The following is a 21,776-nucleotide window of genomic DNA, read 5'->3' on the forward strand; positions in this document are numbered from 1 at the left end:
GGGGTAATTAGACATATCTGAGCTGAATGCTGAGAGAGAGTGTTTAGAGGAGGGGTAATTAGACATCTGAGCTGAATGCTGAGAGAGTGTTTAGAGGAATTAGACATATCTGAGCTGAATACTGAGAGAGAGTGTTTAGAGGAGGGGTAATTAGACATCTGAGCTGAATGCTGAGAGAGAGTGTTTAGAGGAGGGGTAATTAGTCATATCTGAGCTGAATGCTGAGAGAGATTGTTTAGAGGAGGGTTAATTAGACATATCTGAGCTGAATGCTGAGAGAGAGTGTTTAGAGGAATTAGACATATCTGAGCTGAATACTGCGAGAGAGTGTTTAGAGGAGGGACATATCTGAGCTGAATGCTGAGAGAGAGTGTTTAGAGGATGGTCATATCTGAGCTGAATGCTGAGAGGGAGTGTTTAGAGGAGTTAGACACATCTGAGCTGAATGCTGAGAGAGAGTGTTTAGAGGAGGGGTAATTAGTCATATCTGAGCTGAATGCTGAGATAGAGTGTTTAGAGGAGGGGTAATTAGACATATCTGAGCTGAATGCTGAGAGAGAGTGTTTAGAGGAGGGGTAATGAGACATATCTGAGCTGAATGCTGAGAGGGAGTGTTAAGAGGAATTAGACATATCTGAGCTGAATGCTGAGAGAGAGTGTTTAGAGGAGGGGTAATTAGACATATCTGAGCTGAATGCTGAGAGAGAGTGTTTAGAGGAGGGACATATCTGAGCTGAATGCTGAGAGAGTGTTTAGAGGAGGGACATATCTGAGCTGAATGCTGAGAGGGAGTGTTTAGAGGAATTAGACATATCTGAGCTGAATCCTGAGAGAGAGTGTTTAGAGGAGGGGTAATTAGACATATCTGAGCTGAATGCTGAGAGAGAGTGTTTAGAGGAGGGGTAATTAGACATCTGAGCTGAATGCTGAGAGAGTGTTTAGAGGAATTAGACATATCTGAGCTGAATACTGAGAGAGAGTGTTTAGAGGAGGGGTAATTAGACATCTGAGCTGAATGCTGAGAGAGAGTGTTTAGAGGAATTAGACATATCTGAGCTGAATACTGCGAAAGAGTGTTTAGAGGAGGGACATATCTGAGCTGAATGCTGAGAGAGAGTTTTTAGAGGATGGTCATATCTGAGCTGAATGCTGAGAGGGAGTGTTTAGAGGAGGGGTAATTAGTCATATCTGAGCTGAATGCTGAGAGAGAGTGTTTAGAGGAGGGGTAATTAGACATATCTGAGCTGAATGCTGAGAGAGAGTGTTTAGAGGAGGGGAAATTAGACATATCTGAGCTGAATGCTGAGAGAGAGTGTTTAGAGGAATTAGACATATCTGAGCTGAATACTGAGAGAGAGTGTTTAGAGGAGGGGTAATTAGACATTTGAGCTGAATGCTGAGAGAGAGTGTTTAGAGGAGGGACAAATCTGAACTGAATGCTGAGAGAGAGTGTTTAGAGGAGGGACATATCTGAGCTGAATGCTGAGAGAGAGTGTTTAGAGGAGTTAGACATATCTGAGTTGAATGCTGAGAGAGAGTGTTTAGAGGAGGGGTAATTAGACATCTGAGCTGAATGCTGAGAGAGAGTGTTTAGAGGAGGGGTAATTAGACATCTGAGCTGAATGCTGAGAGAGTGTTTAGAGGAATTAGACATATCTGAGCTGAATACTGAGAGAGAGTGTTTAGAGGAGGGGTAATTAGACATCTGAGCTGAATGCTGAGAGAGAGTGTTTAGAGGAGGGGTAATTAGACATCTGAGCTGAATGCTGAGAGAGAGTGTTTAGAGGAGGGACATATCTGAGCTGAATGCTGAGAGAGAGTGTTTAGAGGAGGGGTAATTAGTCATATCTGAGCTGAATGCTGAGCGGGAGTGTTTAGAGGAATTAGACATATCTGAGCTGAATGCTGAGAGAGAGTGTTTAGAGGAGGGGTAATTAGACATATCTGAGCTTAATGCTGAGAGAGTGTTTAGAGGAGGGGTAATTAGACATCTGAGCTGAATGCTGAGAGAGTGTTTAGAGGAGGGGTAATTAGACATATCTGAGCTGAATGCAGAGAGAGAGTGTTTAGAGGAGGGACATATCTGAGCTGAATGCTGAGAGAGAGTGTTTAGAGGAGGGGTAATTAGACATATCTGAGCTGAATGCTGAGAGAGAGTGTTTAGAGGAGGGACATATCTGAGCTGAATGCTGAGAGAGTGTTTAGAGGAGGGGTAATTAGACATCTGAGCTGAATGCTGAGAGAGTGTTTAGAGGAGGGGTAATTAGACATATCTGAGCTGAATGCTGAGAGAGAGTGTTTAGAGGAGTTAGACATATCTGAGCTGAATGCTGAGAGAGTGTTTAGAGGAGGGGTAATTAGACATATCTGAGTTGAATGCTGATAGAGATTGAGGGATGGAGGGATGGAAGTTGGGTGGGTGGAGGGGTGGAGTGATGGAGGGATGGAGGGATGGAGGGATAGAGGGATGGAGGGATGGAGGGATGGAGGGATGGAAGGATGGAGGGATGGAGGGATGGAAGGATGGAGGGATGAAGGGATGGAGGGATGGACGGATGGAAGGATGGAGGGGTGGAGGGATGGAGGGATGGAGGGGTGGAATGATGGAAGGTGGGTGGATGTCATTCAGTGCAGACCTGGATTCAAGTAGTATTTGTTTTTTTACTATTACTTCGAGAGTTTGATTGTGCCAGGGTCTAGAGTTCCCAATTCCACTGTGCCAGGGTCGAGAGTTCCCAATTCCACTGTGCCAGGGTCGAGAGTTCCCAATTCCACTGTGCCAGGGTCGAGAGTTCCCAATTCCACTGTGCCAGGGTCGAGAGTGCCAGGGTCTAGAGTTCCCAATTCCACTGTGCCTGATCCCACTGTGCCAGGGTCTGGAGTGCCTGATTCCACTGTGCCAGGGTCGAGAGTTTCCAATTCCACTGTGCCAGGGTCTAGAGTGCCTGATTCCACTGTGCCAGTGTCTAGAGTGCCTGATTCCACTGTGCCAGTGTCTAGAGTGCCCGATTCCACTGTGCCAGGGTCTAGAGTGCCCGATTCCACTGTGCCAGTGTCTAGAGTGCCTGATTCCACTGTGCCAGTGTCTAGAGTGCCTGATTCCACTGTGTCAGGGTCTAGAGTGCCTGATTCCACTGTGTCAGGGTCTAGAGTGCCTGATTCCACTGTGCCAGTGTCTAGAGTGCCTGATTCCACTGTGCCAGGGTCTAGAGTGCCTGATTCCACTGTGCCAGTGTCTAGAGTGCCTGATCCCACTGTGCCAGGGTCTGGAGTGCCTGATTCCACTGTGCCAGGGTCTAGAGTGCCTGATTCCACTGTGCCAGTGTCTAGAGTGCCTGATCCCACTGTGCCAGGGTCTGGAGTGCCTGATTCCACTGTGTCAGGGTCTAGAGTGCCTGATTCCACTGTGCCAGGGTCTAGAGTGCCTGATTCCACTGTGCCAGTGTCTAGAGTGCCTGATTCCACTGTGCCAGGGTCTTTAGAGTGCCTGATTCCACTGTGTCAGGGTCTAGAGTGCCTGATTGCACTGTGCCAGGGACTGTTTAGAGTGCCTGATTCCACTGTGCCAGGGTCTAGAGTGCCTGAATGCTGTGCCAGGGTCTAGAGTGCCTGATTCCACTGTGCCAGGTTCTAGAGTGCCTGATTCCACTGTGTCAGGGTCTAGAGTGCCTGATTCCACTGTGCCAGGGTCTAGAGTGCCTGATTCCACTGTGCCAGTGTCTAGAGTGCCTGATTCCACTGTGCCAGGGTCTAGAGTGCCTGATTCCACTGTGTCAGGGTCTAGAGTGCCTGATTCCACTGTGCCAGGGACTAGAGTGCCTGATTCCACTGTGCCAGTGTCTAGAGTGCCCGATTCCACTGTGCCAGGGTCTAGAGTGCCCGATTCCACTGTGCCAGTGTCTAGAGTGCCTGATTCCACTGTGCCAGTGTCTAGAGTGCCTGATTCCACTGTGTCAGGGTCTAGAGTGCCTGATTCCACTGTGTCAGGGTCTAGAGTGCCTGATTCCACTGTGCCAGTGTCTAGAGTGCCTGATTCCACTGTGCCAGGGTCTAGAGTGCCTGATTCCACTGTGCCAGTGTCTAGAGTGCCTGATCCCACTGTGCCAGGGTCTGGAGTGCCTGATTCCACTGTGCCAGGGTCTAGAGTGCCTGATTCCACTGTGCCAGTGTCTAGAGTGCCTGATCCCACTGTGCCAGGGTCTGGAGTGCCTGATTCCACTGTGTCAGGGTCTAGAGTGCCTGATTCCACTGTGCCAGGGTCTAGAGTGCCTGATTCCACTGTGCCAGTGTCTAGAGTGCCTGATTCCACTGTGCCAGGGTCTAGAGTGCCTGATTCCACTGTGTCAGGGTCTAGAGTGCCTGATTGCACTGTGCCAGGGACTAGAGTGCCTGATTCCACTGTGCCAGGGTCTAGAGTGCCTGATTCCACTGTGCCAGGGTCTAGAGTGCCTGATTCCACTGTGCCAGGTTCTAGAGTGCCTGATTCCACTGTGTCAGGGTCTAGAGTGCCTGATTCCACTGTGCCAGGGTCTAGAGTGCCTGATTCCACTGTGCCAGTGTCTAGAGTGCCTGATTCCACTGTGCCAGGGTCTAGAGTGCCTGATTCCACTGTGTCAGGGTCTAGAGTGCCTGATTCCACTGTGCCAGGGACTAGAGTGCCTGATTCCACTGTGCCAGGGTCTAGAGTGCCTGATTCCACTGTGCCAGGGTCTAGAGTGCCTGATTCCACTGTGCCAGGTTCTAGAGTGCCTGATTCCACTGTGTCAGGGTCTAGAGTGCCTGATTCCACTGTGCCAGTGTCTAGAGTGCCTGATTCCACTGTGCCAGGGTCTAGAGTGCCTGATTCCACTGTGCCAGTGTCTAGAGTGCCTGATCCCACTGTGCCAGGGTCTAGAGTGCCTGATTCCACTGTGCCAGTGTCTAGAGTGCCTGATCCCACTGTGCCAGGGACTAGAGTGCCTGATCCCACTGTGCCAGGGACTAGAGTGCCTGATCCCACTGTGCCAGGGTCTAGAGTGCCTGATCCCACTGTGCCAGGGTCTAGAGTGCCTGATCCCACTGTGCCAGTGTCTAGAGTGCCTGATTCCACTGTGCCAGTGTCTAGAGTGCCTGATTCCACTGTGTCAGGGTCTAGAGTGCCTGATTCCACTGTGCCAGTGTCTAGAGTGCCTGATTCCACTGTGCCAGGGTCTAGAGTGCCTGATTCCACTGTGCCAGTGTCTAGAGTGCCTGATCCCACTGTGCCAGGGTCTAGAGTGCCTGATTCCACTGTGCCAGTGTCTAGAGTGCCTGATCCCACTGTGCCAGGGACTAGAGTGCCTGATCCCACTGTGCCAGGGACTAGAGTGCCTGATCCCACTGTGCCAGGGTCTAGAGTGCCTGATCCCACTGTGCCAGGGTCTAGAGTGCCTGATCCCACTGTGCCAGTGTCTAGAGTGCCTGATTCCACTGTGCCAGTGTCTAGAGTGCCTGATTCCACTGTGTCAGGGTCTAGAGTGCCTGATTCCACTGTGTCAGGGTCTAGAGTGCCTGATTCCACTGTGCCAGTGTCTAGAGTGCCTGATTCCACTGTGCCAGGGTCTAGAGTGCCTGATTCCACTGTGCCAGTGTCTAGAGTGCCTGATCCCACTGTGCCAGGGTCTGGAGTGCCTGATTCCACTGTGTCAGGGTCTAGAGTGCCTGATTCCACTGTGCCAGGGTCTAGAGTGCCTGATTCCACTGTGTCAGGGTCTAGAGTGCCTGATTCCACTGTGCCAGGGTCTAGAGTGCCTGATTCCACTGTGCCAGGGTCTAGAGTGCCTGATTCCACTGTGCCAGGTTCTAGAGTGCCTGATTCCACTGTGTCAGGGTCTAGAGTGCCTGATTCCACTGTGCCAGTGTCTAGAGTGCCTGATTCCACTGTGCCAGGGTCTAGAGTGCCTGATTCCACTGTGCCAGTGTCTAGAGTGCCTGATCCCACTGTGCCAGGGTCTAGAGTGCCTGATTCCACTGTGCCAGTGTCTAGAGTGCCTGATCCCACTGTGCCAGGGACTAGAGTGCCTGATCCCACTGTGCCAGGGACTAGAGTGCCTGATCCCACTGTGCCAGGGTCTAGAGTGCCTGATCCCACTGTGCCAGGCTCTAGAGTGCCTGATCCCACTGTGCCAGGGTCTAGAGTGCCTGATCCCACTGTGCCAGGGACTAGAGTGCCTGATCCCACTGTGCCAGGGTCTGGAGTGCCTGATCCCACTGTGCCAGGGACTAGAGTGCCTGATCCCACTGTGCCAGGGACTAGAGTGCCTGATCCCACTGTGCCAGGGTCTGGAGTGCCTGATTCCACTGTGCCAGTGTCTAGAGTGCCTGATTCCACTGTGCCAGGGTCTAGAGTGCCTGATTCCACTGTGCCAGGGTCTAGAGTGCCTGATTCCACTGTGCCAGGTTCTAGAGTGCCTGATTCCACTGTGCCAGGTTCTAGAGTGCCTGATTCCACTGTGCCAGGTTCTAGAGTGCCTGATTCCACTGTGCCAGTGTCTAGAGTGCCTGATTCCACTGTGCCAGGGTCCAAACACGATCAACACGGTATGGCAACAAATTCAGATCTCTTGAACGTCTTTACACATACTGCCAACAGAGGGCAGTGTTTGTTATCATAGCACTCCTTCTGCCATCAGAGGGTAGAGGGTAGAGAGTACTGCCACTAGAGGGGACTGCCAGTAGAGGGTAGAGAGTACTGCCAGTAGAGAGGAGAGAGTACTGCCAGTAGAGGATAGAGAGTACTGCCACTAGAGGGGACTGCCAGTAGAGAGTAGAGATTACTGCCAGTAGAGAGTAGAGAGTACTGCCAGTAGAGGATAGAGAGTACTGCCAGTAGAGGGTAGAGAGTAATGCCACTAGAGGGTAGAGAGTACTGCCAGTAGAGGGTAGAGAGTACTGCCAGTAGAGGGTAGAGAGTAATGCCACTAGAGGGGACTGCCAGTAGAGGGTAGAGAGTACTGCCACTAGAGGGGACTGCCAGTAGAGAGGAGAGAGTACTGCCAGTAGAGGATAGAGAGTACTGCCACTAGAGGGGACTGCCAGTAGAGGGTAGAGAGTACTGCCAGTAGAGGATAGAGAGTACTGCCAGTAGAGGATAGAGAGTACTGCCAGTAGAGGGTAGAGAGTACTGCCAGTAGAGGATAGAGAGTACTGCCAGTAGAGGATAGAGAGTACTGCCAGTAGAGGGTAGAGAGTACTGCCAGTAGAGGGTAGAGAGTACTGCCAGTAGAGGGTAGAGAGTACTGCCAGTAGAGGATAGAGAGTACTGCCAGTAGAGGATAGAGAGTACTGCCAGTAGAGAATAGAGAGTACTGTCAGTAGAGGGCAGAGAGTACTGCCAGTAGATTGTAGAGAGTACTGCCAGTAGAGAGTAGAGAGTACTGCCAGTAGAGAGTAGAGAGTACTGCCAGTAGAGAGTAGAGAGTACTGCCAGTAGAGAGTACTGCCAGTAGAGGGTAGAGAGTACTGCCAGTAGAGAGTAGAGAGTAGAGATTACTGCCAGTAGAGAGTAGAGAGTACTGCCAGTAGAGAGTAGAGAGTACTGCCAGTAGAGAGTACTGCCAGTAGAGGGTAGAGAGTTCTGCCAGTAGAGGGTAGAGAGTACTGCCAGTAGAGAGTAGAGAGTACTGTCAGTAGAGGATAGAGAGTCCTGCCAGTAGAGGATAGAGAGTACTGCCAGTAGTGGATAGAGAGTACTGCCAGTAGAGAGTAGAGAGTACTGCCAGTAGAGAGTTCTGCCAGTAGAGGGTAGAGTGTACTGCCAGTAGAGAGTAGAGAGTACTGCCAGTAGAGGATAGAGAGTCCTGCCAGTAGAGGATAGAGAGTACTGCCAGTAGAGGATAGAGAGTACTGCCAGTAGAGGGTACTGCCAGTAGAGGGTAGAGAGTACTGCCAGTAGAGGATAGAGAGTACTGCCAGTAGAGAGTAGAGAGTACTGCCAGTAGAGGGTAGAGAGTACTGCCAGTAGAGAGTAGAGAGTACTGCCAGTAGAGAGTTCTGCCAGTAGAGGATAGAGAGTACTGCCAGTAGAGGATAGAGAGTACTGCCAGTAGAGAGTACTGCCAGTAGAGAGTAGAGAGTATTGCCAGTAGAGGGTAGAGAGTACTGCCAGTAGAGGATAGAGAGTTCTGCCAGTAGAGGATAGAGAGTACTGCCAGTAGAGAGTACTGCCAGTAGAGAGTAGAGAGTACTGCCAGTAGAGGGTAGAGAGTACTGCCAATAGAGAGTAGAGAGTACTGCCAGTAGAGAGTTCTGCCAGTAGAGGGTAGAGAGTTCTGCCAGTAGAGAGTAGAGAGTACTGCCAGTAGAGGGTAGAGAGTACTGCCAGTAGAGAGTAGAGAGTACTGCCAGTAGAGAGTACTGCTAGTAGAGGGTAGAGAGTTCTGCCAGTAGAGGGTAGTGTTTGTCCGTACGCTGTGGAGCCACATGTACTGTGCGTTTCCATTTCCCCCAAGCTACCTTGGATCCTCTGGCTCGGTGCACACCAGGGTCTTGCACTGCTGTTGTTTTGTAAAGAACCATTGGTTTGCTTAGAGATTGAAAAAGGGAAAATCTTTACTTGTGTGAAATGTTCGTAGTGTTTCAAAAGAGAATGATATCGGGGTCATGGATAAGAGCGTCTGCTAAATGACTTAAATGTAAATGTAAATGTCATTCCATACAATTAGTTCCTATTGTATCCCTTTAAGGTTCTGTGTCGAAATTGTGCACCAATATTGCATTTTTCAATCATATTATATTAAATGAAGTGCCCTTTAATATAGACCACATGGACAGTACAAAAAAAATCTGAATTTTTATAAAATATCCAAATTCAGCGTTTTCAGATGTTTCTCCATCAACCCTTTGTCACTTCTAGGAAGATGTTTTAAACCTACTTAATACCAACATTTCTCCAGCTTTTCACCATCGTTGTAAAGCCCTAGTTATTGTGTTTGCTTTGACACAAGTCATTTCTAAAAAAGAAAAAAGAAAAAAGATTTATTTAACGTGATTATAGTGATTCACATCCCTGACATTTTAAGATCAACCCTGTTCGGTGAACCGAACTCTCGTTTTAAAATGGTGAAACTAGTTATTTTAAAATATATATTTTCCTAAACGACAACATTAAACACCTAATAGTGATGTCATAGCGTTAAAGTAGGTGATCTGGTTGTACACTTTCTTTGGCCATGTTCTGGTTGTTGTTTTTTTGTGGTGGAAACCTGAGTGTGTCGAGCACAAAACGCCAACCATGTTTACAGTCAATCCTGTTACAGTCAACACTGTTTACAGTCAACCCTGTTACAGTCAACCCTGTTACAGTCAACCCTGTTTACAGTCAACCCTGTTACAGTCAACCCTGTTACATTCAACCCTGTTACAGTCAACCCTGTTTACAGTCAACCCTGTTTGCAGTCAACCCTGTTACAGTCAACCCTGTTACAGTCAACCCTGTTTACAGTCAACCCTGTTACAGTCAACCCTGTTTACAGTCAACCCTGTTACAGTCAACCATGTTTAAAGTCAACCCTGTCACAGTCAACCCTGTTTACAGTCAACCCTGTTACAGTCAACCATGTTTAAAGTCAACCCTGTCACAGTCAACCCTGTTTACAGTCAACCCTGTTACAGTAAACCCTGTTACAGTCAACCCTGTTACAGTCAACCCTGTTACAGTCAACCCTGTTTACAGTCAACCCTGTTACAGTCAACCATGTTACAGTCAACCATGTTACAGTCAACCATGTTTATAGTCAACCCTGTTACAGTCAACTCTGTTACAGTCAACCATGTTACAGTCAACCATGTTACAGGCAACCCTGTTTACAGTCAACCCTGTTTACAGTCAACCCTGTGACAGTCAACCCTGTTTACAGTCAACCCTGTTACAGTCAACCCTGTTACAGTCAACCATGTGACAGTCAACCCTGTGACAGTCAACCCTGTTTACAGTCAACCATGTTTACAGTAAACCCTGTTACAGTCAACTCTGTTACAGTCAACCATGTTACAGTCAACCATGTTACAGGCAACCCTGTTTACAGTCAACCCTGTTTACAGTCAACCCTGTGACAGTCAACCCTGTTTACAGTCAACCCTGTTACAGTCAACCCTGTTACAGTCAACCATGTTACAGTCAACCCTGTGACAGTCAACCCTGTGACAGTCAACCCTGTTTACAGTCAACCATGTTTACAGTAAACCCTGTTACAGTCAACTCTGTTTACAGTCAACCCTGTTTACAGTCAACCCTGTTACAGTCAACCCTGTTACAGTCAACTCTGTTTACAGTCAACCCTGTTACAGTCAACCCTGTTACAGTCAACCATGTTTACAGTCAACCCTGTTACAGTCAACCCTGTTAACAGTCAACCATGTTACAGTCAGCCCTGTTTACAGTCAACCCTGGTACAGTCAACCCTGTTACAGTCAACCCTGTTACAGTCAACCCTGTTACAGTCAACCCAGTTACAGTCAACCCAGTTACAGTCAACCCTGTTAACAGTCAACCCTGTTACAGTCAAACCTGTTTGCAGTCAACCCTGGTACAGTCAACCCTGTTACAGTCAACCCTGTTTGCAGTCAACCCTGTTACAGTCAACCCTGTTTACAGTCAACCCTGTTACAGTCAACCCAGTTACAGTCAACCCTGTTAGAGTCAACCCTGTTACAGTCAACCATGTTTACAGTCAACCTTGTTACAGTCAACCCTGTTAACAGTCAACCCTGTTTACAGTCAACCATGTTTACAGTCAACCCTGTAACAGTCAACCATGTTACAGTCAACCATGTTACAGTCAACCCTGTTTACAGTCAACCCTGTAACAGTCAACCATGTTACAGTCAACCCTGTTACAGTCAACCCTGTTTACAGTCAACCCTGTTTACAGTCAACCCTGTTAGAGTCAACCACGTTACATACAGTCAACCCTGTTTACAGTCAACCATGTTTACAGTCAACCCTGTTTACAGTCAACCACGTTACATACAGTCAACCCTGTTAGAGTCAACCACGTTACATACAGTCAACCCTGTTTACAGTCAACCCTGTTACAGTCAACCATGTTACAGTCAACCCTGTTACAGTCAACCCTGTTACAGTCAACCATGTTACAGTCAACCCTGTTACAGTCAACCCTGTTTACAGTCAACCCTGTTACAGTCAACCCTGTAACAGTCAACCCTGTTACAGTCAACCCTGTTACAGTCAACCCTGTGACAGTCAACCATGTTTACAGTAAACCATGTTTACAGTCAACCCAAGATCCAGTCTTGTGTTTCAGCAGTTTTTTAAACATATTTTTTATTTCACCTTTATTTAACCAGGTAGGCAAGTTGAAAACAAGTTCTCATTTACAACTACGACCTGGCCAAGATAAAGCAAAGCAGTTTGACACGTACAACGACACAGAGTTACACATGGAGTAAACAAACATACAGTCAATAACACAATAGAAAAACAAGTCCATATACAATGTGAGCAAATGAGGTGAGATAAGGGAGGTAAACACTGGAATGGTAGATTTGCAGTTGAAGAATGTGCAAAGTAGAGATAGAAATAATGGGGTGCAAAGGAGCAAAATAAATACAGTAGGGGGAGAGGTAGTTGTTTGGGCTAAATTATAGTTGGGCTATGTACAGGTACAGTAATCTGTGAGCTGCTCTGACAGCTGGTGCTTAAAGCTAGTGAGGGAGGTAAGAGTCTCCAGCTTCAGAGATTTTTGTAGTTCGTTACAGTCATTGGCAGCAGAGAACTGGAAGGAGAGGCTGCCAAAGGAAGAATTGGTTTTGGGGGTGACCAGAGAGATATACCTGCTGGAGCGCGTGCTACAGGTGGGTGCTGCTATGGTGACCAGCGAGCTGAGATAAGGGGGGACTTTACCTAGCAGGGTCTTGTAGATGACCTGGAGCCAGTGGGTTTGGCGACGAGTATGAAGCGAGGGCGAGCCAACGAGAGCGTACAGGTCGCAGTGGTGGGTAGTATATGGGGCTTTGGTGACAAAACAGATGGCACTGTGATAGACTGCATCCAATTTATTGAGTAGGGTATTGGAGGCTATTTTGTAAATGACATCGCCGAAGTCGAGGATTGGTAGGATGGTCAGTTTTACAAGGGTACGTTTGGCAGCATGAGTGAAGGATGCTTTGTTGCGAAATAGGAAGCCAATTCTAGATTTAACTTTGGATTGGAGATGTTTGATGTGAGTCTGGAAGGAGTGTTTACAGTCTAACCAGACACCTCGGTATTTGTAGTTGTCCACATATTCTAAGTCAGAACCGTCCAGAGTAGTGATGCTGTGCAGGCAGCGATCGGTTGAAGAGCATGCATTTAGTTTTACTTGTATTTAAGAGCAGTTGGAGGCCACGGAAGGAGAGTTGTCTGGCATTGAAGCTCGTCTGGAGGGTTGTTAACACAGTGTCCAAAGAAGGGCCAGAAGTATACAGATTGGTGTCGTCTGCGTAGAGGTGGAACAGAGACTCACCAGCAGCAAGAGCGACATCATTGATGTATACAGAGAAGAGAGTCGGTCCAAGAATTGAACCCTGAGGCACCCCCATAGAGACTGACAGAGGCCCGGACAACAGGCCCTGCGATTTGACATCCTGAACTCTATCAGAGAAGTAGTTGGTGAATCAGGCGAGGCAATCATTTGAGAAACCAAGGATATCGAGTCTGCCGATGAGGATGTGGTGATTGACAGAGTCGAAAGCCTTGGCCAGGTCAATGAATACAGCTGCACAGTATTGTTTCCTATCGATGGCGGTTAAGATATCATTTAGGACCTTGAGCGTGGCTGAGGTGCACCCATGACCAGCTCTGAAACCAGAATGAATAGCGGAGAAGGTATGGTGGGATTCGAAATGGTCTGTAATCTGTTTGTTGACTTGGCTTTCGAAGACCTTAGAAAGGCAGGGTAGGATAGATATAGGTCTGTAGCAGTTTGGGTCAAGAGTGCTGTCCAATCTTTGGGAATCTCAGATGACACGAAAGAGAGGTTGAACAGGCTAGTAATAGGGGTTGTGTCACGTTCTGACCTTAATTTCCTTTGTTTTGTATTTATTTAGTATGGTCAGGGCGTGAGTTGGGTGGGTTGTCTATGTTTGTTTTTCTAGGTTTTGGGAATTTCTATGTTTCGGCCTAGTATGGTTCTCAATCAGAGGCAGGTGTCATTAGTTGTCTCTGATTGAGAATCATACTTAGGTAGCCTGGGTTTCACTGTGTGTTTGTGGGTGATTGTTTCCGTGTCTGTGTTTGTTCGCCACACGGTACTGTTTCGGTTTTGTTCACGTTTATTGTTTTGTATTCATTGAGTGTTCAGTTCATGTTTTTAAATAAACAACCATGGACACTTACCACGCCGCATATTGGACCTCTGATCCGTTTCGCCTCTCCTCTTCGGAAGAAGAGGAGGAAAACCCTTACAGAATCACCCACCCACCAAGGACCGAGCGGCGTGGTAAAAAACCGCAGCGACGACAGCAGCAGCAGCAGCAACAGCGGCCAGCATCACAGGACTCCTGGACATGGGAGCAGATACTGAACAGAGAGGGACCCTGGGCACAGGCTGGGGAAAATCGCCGCCCTAAAGCAGAGCTGGAGGCAGCGAAAGCTGAGCGGCGTGGTAAAAAACCGCAGCGACGACAGCAGCAGCAGCAGCAACAACAGCGGCCAGCATCAGAGCAGAATCTGGACTACACGACTTGGGAGGCGATAGACAGGTGGGCGGTCGACCCAGGGAGAGTGCCGGAGCCCGCCTGGGATTCGATGGAGCAGTGCAAGGAAGGCTACAGGAGAATGAGGTTGGCGAAGCCAGCACGGCAGTGCGACAGGTACGAGAGGCAGCCCCAAATTATTTTTTGGGGGGGGCACACGAGGTGTGGTACTAAGCCAGGTAGCAGACCTGAGCTCACTCCTCGTGCTTATGATAAGCAGCGCATTACTGGTCAGGCACCGTGTTATGCGGTTAAGCGCAGTGCGCCCGGTGCGCTATAGGGCAGCCCCCCGAGAGTGCCATGCGAGTGTGGGCATTGAGCCAGGGCGTATGGTGCCTGCTCAGCGGGTCTGGTCGCCGGTACGCAGTTTTGGTCCAGGTTATCCTGCGCCGGCTCTGCGTGCTGTGTCTCCGGGTGCTGGGAGGGTGCAGTGCGTCCTCTGCCTGCGCTCCGCTCGTGCCGGGCAAAGGTTGGAGTGGAGCCAAAGGGAGAGGTGCGTGTAGTAAGCACTAGATCTCCCGTGCTTACCCACAGCCCGGTTCAACCTGTGCCTGCACTCTGGAGGGTCCGGGCTAGAGTAGTTGTCCAGCCTGGGGAAGTGGTGCCAAGGTTGCGCACCAGAGCTCCAGTGCTCCCCCACAGCCCGGTCCTTCAGGCTCCTCCTAACACCAAGCCTCCTGAAGGTCTCCCCAGCCTGGTGGTTCCTGTGGCAGCCCCACGCACCAGGCTGTCTCTCTGTCTCCTCCCTGCAGGTGGTCCCGCCTGTCCGGCGCCGCTGCCGGAGCGTCCCGCCTGTCTGGCGCCGCTGCCGGAGCGTCCCGCCTGTCCGGCGCCTGTCCGGCGCCGCTGTCCGGCGCCACTGCCGGAGCCTCCCGCCCGTCCGGCGCCGCTGCCGGAGCCTCCCGCCCGTCCGGCGCCGCTGCCGGAGCCTCCCGCCTGTCCGGCGCCGCTGCCGGAGCCTCCCGCCTGTCCGGCGCCGCTGCCGCTGTCCGGCGCCTGCCGTCCCGCCTGTCCGGCGCCGCTGCCGCAGCTCCCGCCTGTCCGGCGCCCTCAGCCCCTCAGCCCAGGCGCCAGAGCCCCTCAGCCCAGAGGCGCCAGAGCCCCTCAGCCCAGAGGCGCCAGAGCCCCTCAGCCCAGAGGCGCCAGAGCCCCTGCCCCTCTGTCCCGATCCCCTGCCCCTCTGTCCCGAGCCCCTGCCCCTCTATCCCGAGCCCCTGCCCCTCTGTCCCGAGCTCCTGCCCCTCTGTCCAGAGCTTCTGCCCCTCTGTCCCGAGCTGCCCCTCTGTCCAGTGGGGTCATTGAGAGGGGTGGCCATGGTGAGTAAGCCACGGAGGCGGACAATAAGGCGGACTAAGACAATGTTGAAGTGGGGTCCGCGTCCCGCGCCAGAACCGCCACCGCGGACAGACGCCCACCCAGACCCTCCCCTATAGGTCAAGGTTTTGCGGCCGGAGTCCGCACCTTTGGGGGGGGGGTACTGTCACGTTCTGACCTTAATTTCCTTTGTTTTGTATTTATTTAGTATGGTCAGGGCGTGAGTTGGGTGGGTTGTCTATGTTCGTTTTTCTAGGTTTTGGGAATTTCTATGTTTCGGCCTAGTATGGTTCTCAATCAGAGGCAGGTGTCATTAGTTGTCTCTGATTGAGAATCATACTTAGGTAGCCTGGGTTTCACTGTGTGTTTGTGGGTGATTGTTTCCGTGTCTGTGTTTGTTCGCCACACGGTACTGTTTCGGTTTTGTTCACGTTTATTGTTTTGTATTCATTGAGTGTTCAGTTCATGTTTTTAAATAAACAACCATGGACACTTACCACGCCGCATATTGGTCCTCTGATCCGTTTCGCCTCTCCTCTTCGGAAGAAGAGGAGGAAAACCCTTACAGGTTGCAACAATTTCGGCAGATTTGGGTGAAAGAGAAGGGGGGGGGGGGTTGCTGTGGGGGGTGCAGTGCTGTTGACCAGGACAGGGGTAGCCAGGTGGAAAGCATGGCCAGCCGTAGAAAAATTCTTATTGAAATTCTCAATTATAGTGGATTTATCGGTGGTGACAGTGTTTCCTATCCTCAGTGCAGTGGGCAGCTGGGAGTAGGTGTTCTTATTCTCCATGGACTTTACAGTTTCCCAGAACTTTTTTGAATTTGTGTTACAGGAAGCAAATTTCTGCTTGAAAAAGCTAGCCTTGGATTTTCTAACTGCCTGTGTATATTGGTTTCTAGCTTCCCTGAAACGTTGCATATCACGGGGGCTGTTCGATGCTAATGCAGAACGCCATAGGATGTTTTTGTGTTGGTTAAGGGCATTCAGGTCTGGGAAGAACCAAGGGCATATCTGTTCCTGGTTCTAAATTTCTTGAATGGGGCATGCTTATTTAAGATGGTTAGGAAGGCATTTAAAAAAAAAACAGGCATCCTCTACTGACAGGATGAGGTCAATATCCTTCCAGGATACCCCGACCAGGTCGATTAGAAAGGCCTGCTCGCTGAAGTGTTTCAGGGAGCGTTTGACAGTGATGAGTGGAAGTGGTTTGACCGCTGACCCATTACGGATGCAGGCAAGATCGTTGAGATCTTGGTTGAAAACAGCAGAGGTGTATTCAGAGGGCAAGTTGGTTAGGATGATATCTATGAGGGTGCCCGTGTTTATGGCTTTGGGGTGGTACCTGGTAGGTTCATTGATCATTTGTGTGAGATTGAGGGCATCAAGCTTAGATTGTAGGAGGGTTGGGGTGTTAAGCATGTCCCAGTTTAGGTCACCTAACAGTATGAGCTCTGAAGATAGATGTGGGGCAATCAGTTCACATATGGTGTCCAGAGCACAGCTGGGGGCAGAGGGTGGTCTATAGCAGGCGGCAACGGTGAGAGACTTGTTTTTAGAGAGGTGGATTTTTAAAAGTAGAAGTTCAAATTGTTTGGGTACAGACCTGGATAGTAGGACAGAACTCTGCAGGCTATCTCTGCAACAGATTGCAACACCGCCCCCTTTGGCCGTTCTATCTTGTCTGAATATGTTGTAGTTATGGATGACATTTTTTTTGGTGGTCTTCCTAAGCCAGGATTCAGACACCGCTAGAACATCAGGGTTGACAGAGTCTGCTAAAGCAGTGAATAGAACAAACTTAGGGAGGAGGCTTCTAATGTTAACATGCATGAAACCAAGGCTGTTACGGTTACAGAAGTCAACAAATGAGAGTGCCTGGGGAATGGGACTGTTGCTGGGGGCTACAGGGCCTGGGTTAACCTCTACATCACCAGAGGAACAGAGGAGGAGTAGGATAAGGGTACGGCTAAAAGCTATGAGAATTGCTCGTCTAGAACGTCTGCAACAGAGAGTAAAAGGAGGTTTCTGGGGCGATAAAATAGCTTCAAGGTATAATGTACATACAAAGGTATGGTAGGATGTGAATACAGTGGAGGTAAACCTAGGTATTGAGTGATGAAGAGAGAGCTATTGTCTCTAGAAACATCATTGAAACCAGGTGATGTCATCGCATGTGTGGGTGGTGGAACTGAAAGGTTGGATAAGGTATAATGAGCAGGGCTAGAGGCTCTACAGTGAAATAAGCCATTAAACACTAACCAGAACAGCAATGGACAAGGCATATTGACATTAAGGAGAGGCATGCTTAGTCGAGTGATCATAAGGGTCCAGTGAGTAGTGAGGTTGGCTGGGGTCACGGCGATTCAGACAGCTAGCCGGGCGATCGGTAGCAAGCTAGCATAGGATGGAGGTCTGTTTTTAGCCACCTCGTGCATTTCTGTCGGTAGATTAGTGGGGTTCCATGTGGTAGAGGGGATCAAACCAATTGGCAAAATAGATATTGTTATAGTGACCCAAGAAAAATGGTCAGATAGACCTATTCAGATAGCAGCCGATAAGACAGTTAACGATTAGCGGGCTGCAGATGGGCGTTCAGGTAACGTCGCGATGGAGGGGCCAGTTGGATAACTCCCTCGGGCAGATAACGTCGGTAGTCCAGTCATGAAGGCCCGGTGGGGCTCTGCGTCGGCAGTAAAACAGGTTCGGATAGGTGATTGTAGTCCAGGAGTGACTGATGGAACTCTTCAGCTGGCTAGCTCCGGAATAATTGATGTTTGCTCTGGGATCGACATAAGCTAATAGTCACACGGATAGCATCTAGCTAGCTGCGAGATCCAGGTGTAAATGTGCTTTGGGGCCCCTAGATTCAGCTTTGTGTTATGGCCAGGCTTCATGTTCCATAATGTAGGGGGATGTCGTAAGGGTTGTAGACCCTTTTATGGTTCTATTCTACTTTGGCCAATTTAGGGAAATAATGAGAGACCTGCTATTCAGGTAGCCTAGTGGTTAGAGACAGGTAGCCTAGTGGTTAGAGACAGGTAGCCTAGTGGTTAGAGGCAGATAGCCTAGGGGTTAGAGGCAGGTAGCCTAGGGGTTAGAGGCAGGTAGCCTAGGGGTTAGAGACAGGTAGCCTAGTGGTTAGAGGCAGGTAGCCTAGTGGTTAGAGGCAGATAGCCTAGTGGTTAGAGGCAGGTAGCCTAGTGGTTAGAGACAGGTAGCCTAGTGGTTAGAGGCAGGTAGCCTAGTGGTTAGAGACAGATAGCCTAGGAGTTAGAGGCAGATAGCCTAGTGGTTAGAGGCAGGTAGCCTAGTGGTTAGAGACAGGTAGCCTAGTGGTTAGAGACAGTTAGCCTAGGAGTTAGAGGCAGATAGCCTAGTGGTTAGAGACAGGTAGCCTAGTGGTTAGAGACAGATAGCCTAGGAGTTAGAGGCAGATAGCCTAGTGGTTAGAGACAGATAGCCTTGTGGTTAGAGGAAGGTAGCCTAGGGGTTAGAGGCAGATAGCCTTGTGGTTAGAGGCAGGTAGCCTAGGGGTTAGAGGCAGGTAGTCTAGGGGTTAGAGGCAGGTAGCCTAGTGGTTAGAGGCAGGTAGCCTAGTGGTTAGAGGCAGGTAGCCTAGTGGTTAGAGGCAGGTAGCCTACATTTACATTTACATTTAAGTCATTTAGCAGACGCTCTTATCCAGAGCGACTTACAAATTGGTGCTTTCACCTTATGACATCCAGTGGAACAGCCACTTTACAATAGTGCATCTAAGTCTTTTAAGGGGGGGGTGAGAAGGATTACTTTATCCTATCCTAGGTATTCCTTAAAGAGGTGGGGTTTCAGGTGTCTCCGGAAGGTGGTGATTGACTCCGCTGTCCTGGCGTCGTGAGGGAGTTTGTTCCACCATTGGGGGGCCAGAGCAGCGAACAGTTTTGACTGGGCTGAGCGGGAACTGTACTTCCTCAGTGGTAGGGAGGCGAGCAGGCCAGAGGTGGATGAACGCAGTGCCCTTGTTTGGGTGTAGGGCCTGATCAGAGCCTGGAGGTACTGAGGTGCCGTTCCCCTCACAGCTCCGTAGGCAAGCACCATGGTCTTGTAGCGGATGCGAGCTTCAACTGGAAGCCAGTGGAGAGAGCGGAGGAGCGGGGTGACGTGAGAGAACTTGGGAAGGTTGAACACCAGACGGGCTGCGGCGTTCTGGATGAGTTGTAGGGGTTTAATGGCACAGGCAGGGAGCCCAGCCAACAGCGAGTTGCAGTAATCCAGACGGGAGATGACAAGTGCCTGGATTAGGACCTGCGCCGCTTCCTGTGTGAGGCAGGGTCGTACTCTGCGGATGTTGTAGAGCATGAACCTACAGGAACGGGCCACCGCCTTGATGTTATTTGAGAACGACAGGGTGTTGTCCAGGATCACGCCAAGGTTCTTAGCGCTCTGGGACGAGGACACAATGGAGTTGTCAACCGTGATGGCGAGATCATGGAACGGGCAGTCCTTCCCGGGAGGAAGAGCAGCTCCGTCTTGCCGAGGTTCAGCTTGAGGTGATGATCCGTCATCCACACTGATATGTCTGCCAGACATGCAGAGATGCGATTGACCACCTGGTCGTCAGAAGGGGAAAGGAGAAGATTAATTGTGTGTCGTCTGCATAGCAATGATAGGAGAGACCATGTGAGGTTATGACAGAGCCAAGTGACTTGGTGTATAGCGAGAATAGGAGAGGGCCTAGAACAGAGCCCTGGGGGACACCAGTGGTGAGAGCACGTGGTGAGGAGACGGATTCTCGCCACGCCACCTGGTAGGAGCGACCTGTCAGGTAGGACGCAATCAAGCGTGGGCCGCGCCGGAGATGCCCAACTCGGAGAGGGTGGAGGGAGGATCTGATGGTTCACAGTATCGAAGGCAGCCGATAGGTCTAGAAGGATGAGAGCAGAGGAGAGAGAGTTAGCTTTAGCAGTGCGGAGCGCCTCCGTGATACAGAGAAGAGCAGTCTCAGTTGAATGACTAGTCTTGAAACATGACTGATTTGGATCAAGAAGGTCATTCTGAGAGAGATAGCGGGAGAGCTGGCCAAGGACGGCACGTTCAAGAGTTTTGGAGAGAAAAGAAAGAAGGGATACTGGTCTGTAGTTGTTGACATCGGAGGGATCGAGTGTAGGTTTTTCAGAAGGGGTGCAACTCTCGCTCTCTTGAAGACGGGAGGGACGTAGCCAGCGGTCAGGGATGAGTTGATGAGCGAGGTGAGGTAAGGGAGAAGGTCACCGGAGATGGTCTGGAGAAGAGAGGAGGGGATAGGGTCAAGCGGGCAGGTTGTTGGGCGGCCGGCCGTCACAAGACGCGAGATGTCATCTGGAGAGAGAGGGAGAAAGAGGTCAGAGCACAGGGTAGGGCAGTGTAAGCAGAACCAGCGGTGTCGTTTGACTTAGCAAACGAGGATCGGATGTCGTCGACCTTCTTTTCAAAATGGTTGACGAAGTCATCTGCAGAGAGGGAGGAGGGGGGAGGGGGAGGAGGATTCAAGAGGGAGGAGAAGGTGGCAAAGAGCTTCCTAGGGTTAGAGGCAGATGCTTGGAATTTAGAGTGGTAGAAAGTGGCTTTAGCAGCAGAGACAGTGGAGGAAAATGTAGAGAGGAGGGAGTGAAAGGATGCCAGGTCCGCAGGGAGGCGAGTTTTCCTCCATTTCCGCTCGGCTGCCCGGAGCCCTGTTCTGTGAGCTCGCAATGAGTCGTCGAGCCACGGAGCGGGAGGGGAGGACCGAGCCGGCCTGGAGGATAGGGGACATAGAGAGTCAAAGGATGCAGAAAGGGAGGAGAGGAGGGTTGAGGAGGCAGAATCAGGAGATAGGTTGGAGAAGGTTTGAGCAGAGGGAAGAGATGATAGGATGGAAGAGGAGAGAGTAGCGGGGGAGAGAGAGCGAAGGTTGGGACGGCGCGATACCATCCGAGTAGGGGCAGTGTGGGAAGTGTTGGATGAGAGCGAGAGGGAAAAGGATACAAGGTAGTGGTCGGAGACTTGGAGGGGAGTTGCAATGAGGTTAGTGGAAGAACAGCATCTAGTAAAGATGAGGTCGGCGTATTGCCTGCCTTGTGAGTAGGGGGAAGGTGAGAGGGTGAGGTCAAAAGAGGAGAGGAGTGGAAAGAAGGAGGCAGAGAGGAATGAGTCAAAGGTAGACGTGGGGAGGTTAAAGTCGCCCAGAACTGTGAGAGGTGAGCCGTCCTCAGGAAAGGAGCTTATCAAGGCATCAAGCTCATTGATGAACTCTCCGAGGAACCTGGAGGGCGATAAATGATAAGGATGTTAAGCTTGAAAGGTCTGGTAAATGTGACAGCATGGAATTCAAAGGAGGCGATAGACAGATGGGTAAGGGAGAAAGAGAGAATGACCACTTGGGAGAGATGAGGATCCCGGTGCCACCACCCCGCTGACCAGAAGCTCTCGGGGTGTGCGAGAACACGTGGGTGGACGAAGAGAGAGCAGTAGGAGTAGCGGTGTTGTCTGTGGTGATCCATGTTTCCGTCAGTGCCAAGAAGTCGAGGGACTGGAGGGAGGCATAGGCTGAGATGAACTCTGCCTTGTTGGCCGCAGATCGGCAGTTCCAGAGGCTACCGGAGACCTGGAACTCCACGTGGGTCGTGCGCTGGGACCACCAGATTAGGGTGGCCACGGCCACGCGGTGTGGAGCGTTTGTATGGTCTGTGCAGAGAGGAGAGAACAGGGATAGACAGACACATAGTTGACAGGCTAGAGAAGAGGCTACGCTAA

The sequence above is a fragment of the Oncorhynchus nerka genome, linkage group LG13, assembly GCF_034236695.1.
Source record: "Oncorhynchus nerka isolate Pitt River linkage group LG13, Oner_Uvic_2.0, whole genome shotgun sequence".
NCBI classification, from domain to species: Eukaryota; Metazoa; Chordata; class Actinopteri; order Salmoniformes; family Salmonidae; genus Oncorhynchus; species Oncorhynchus nerka.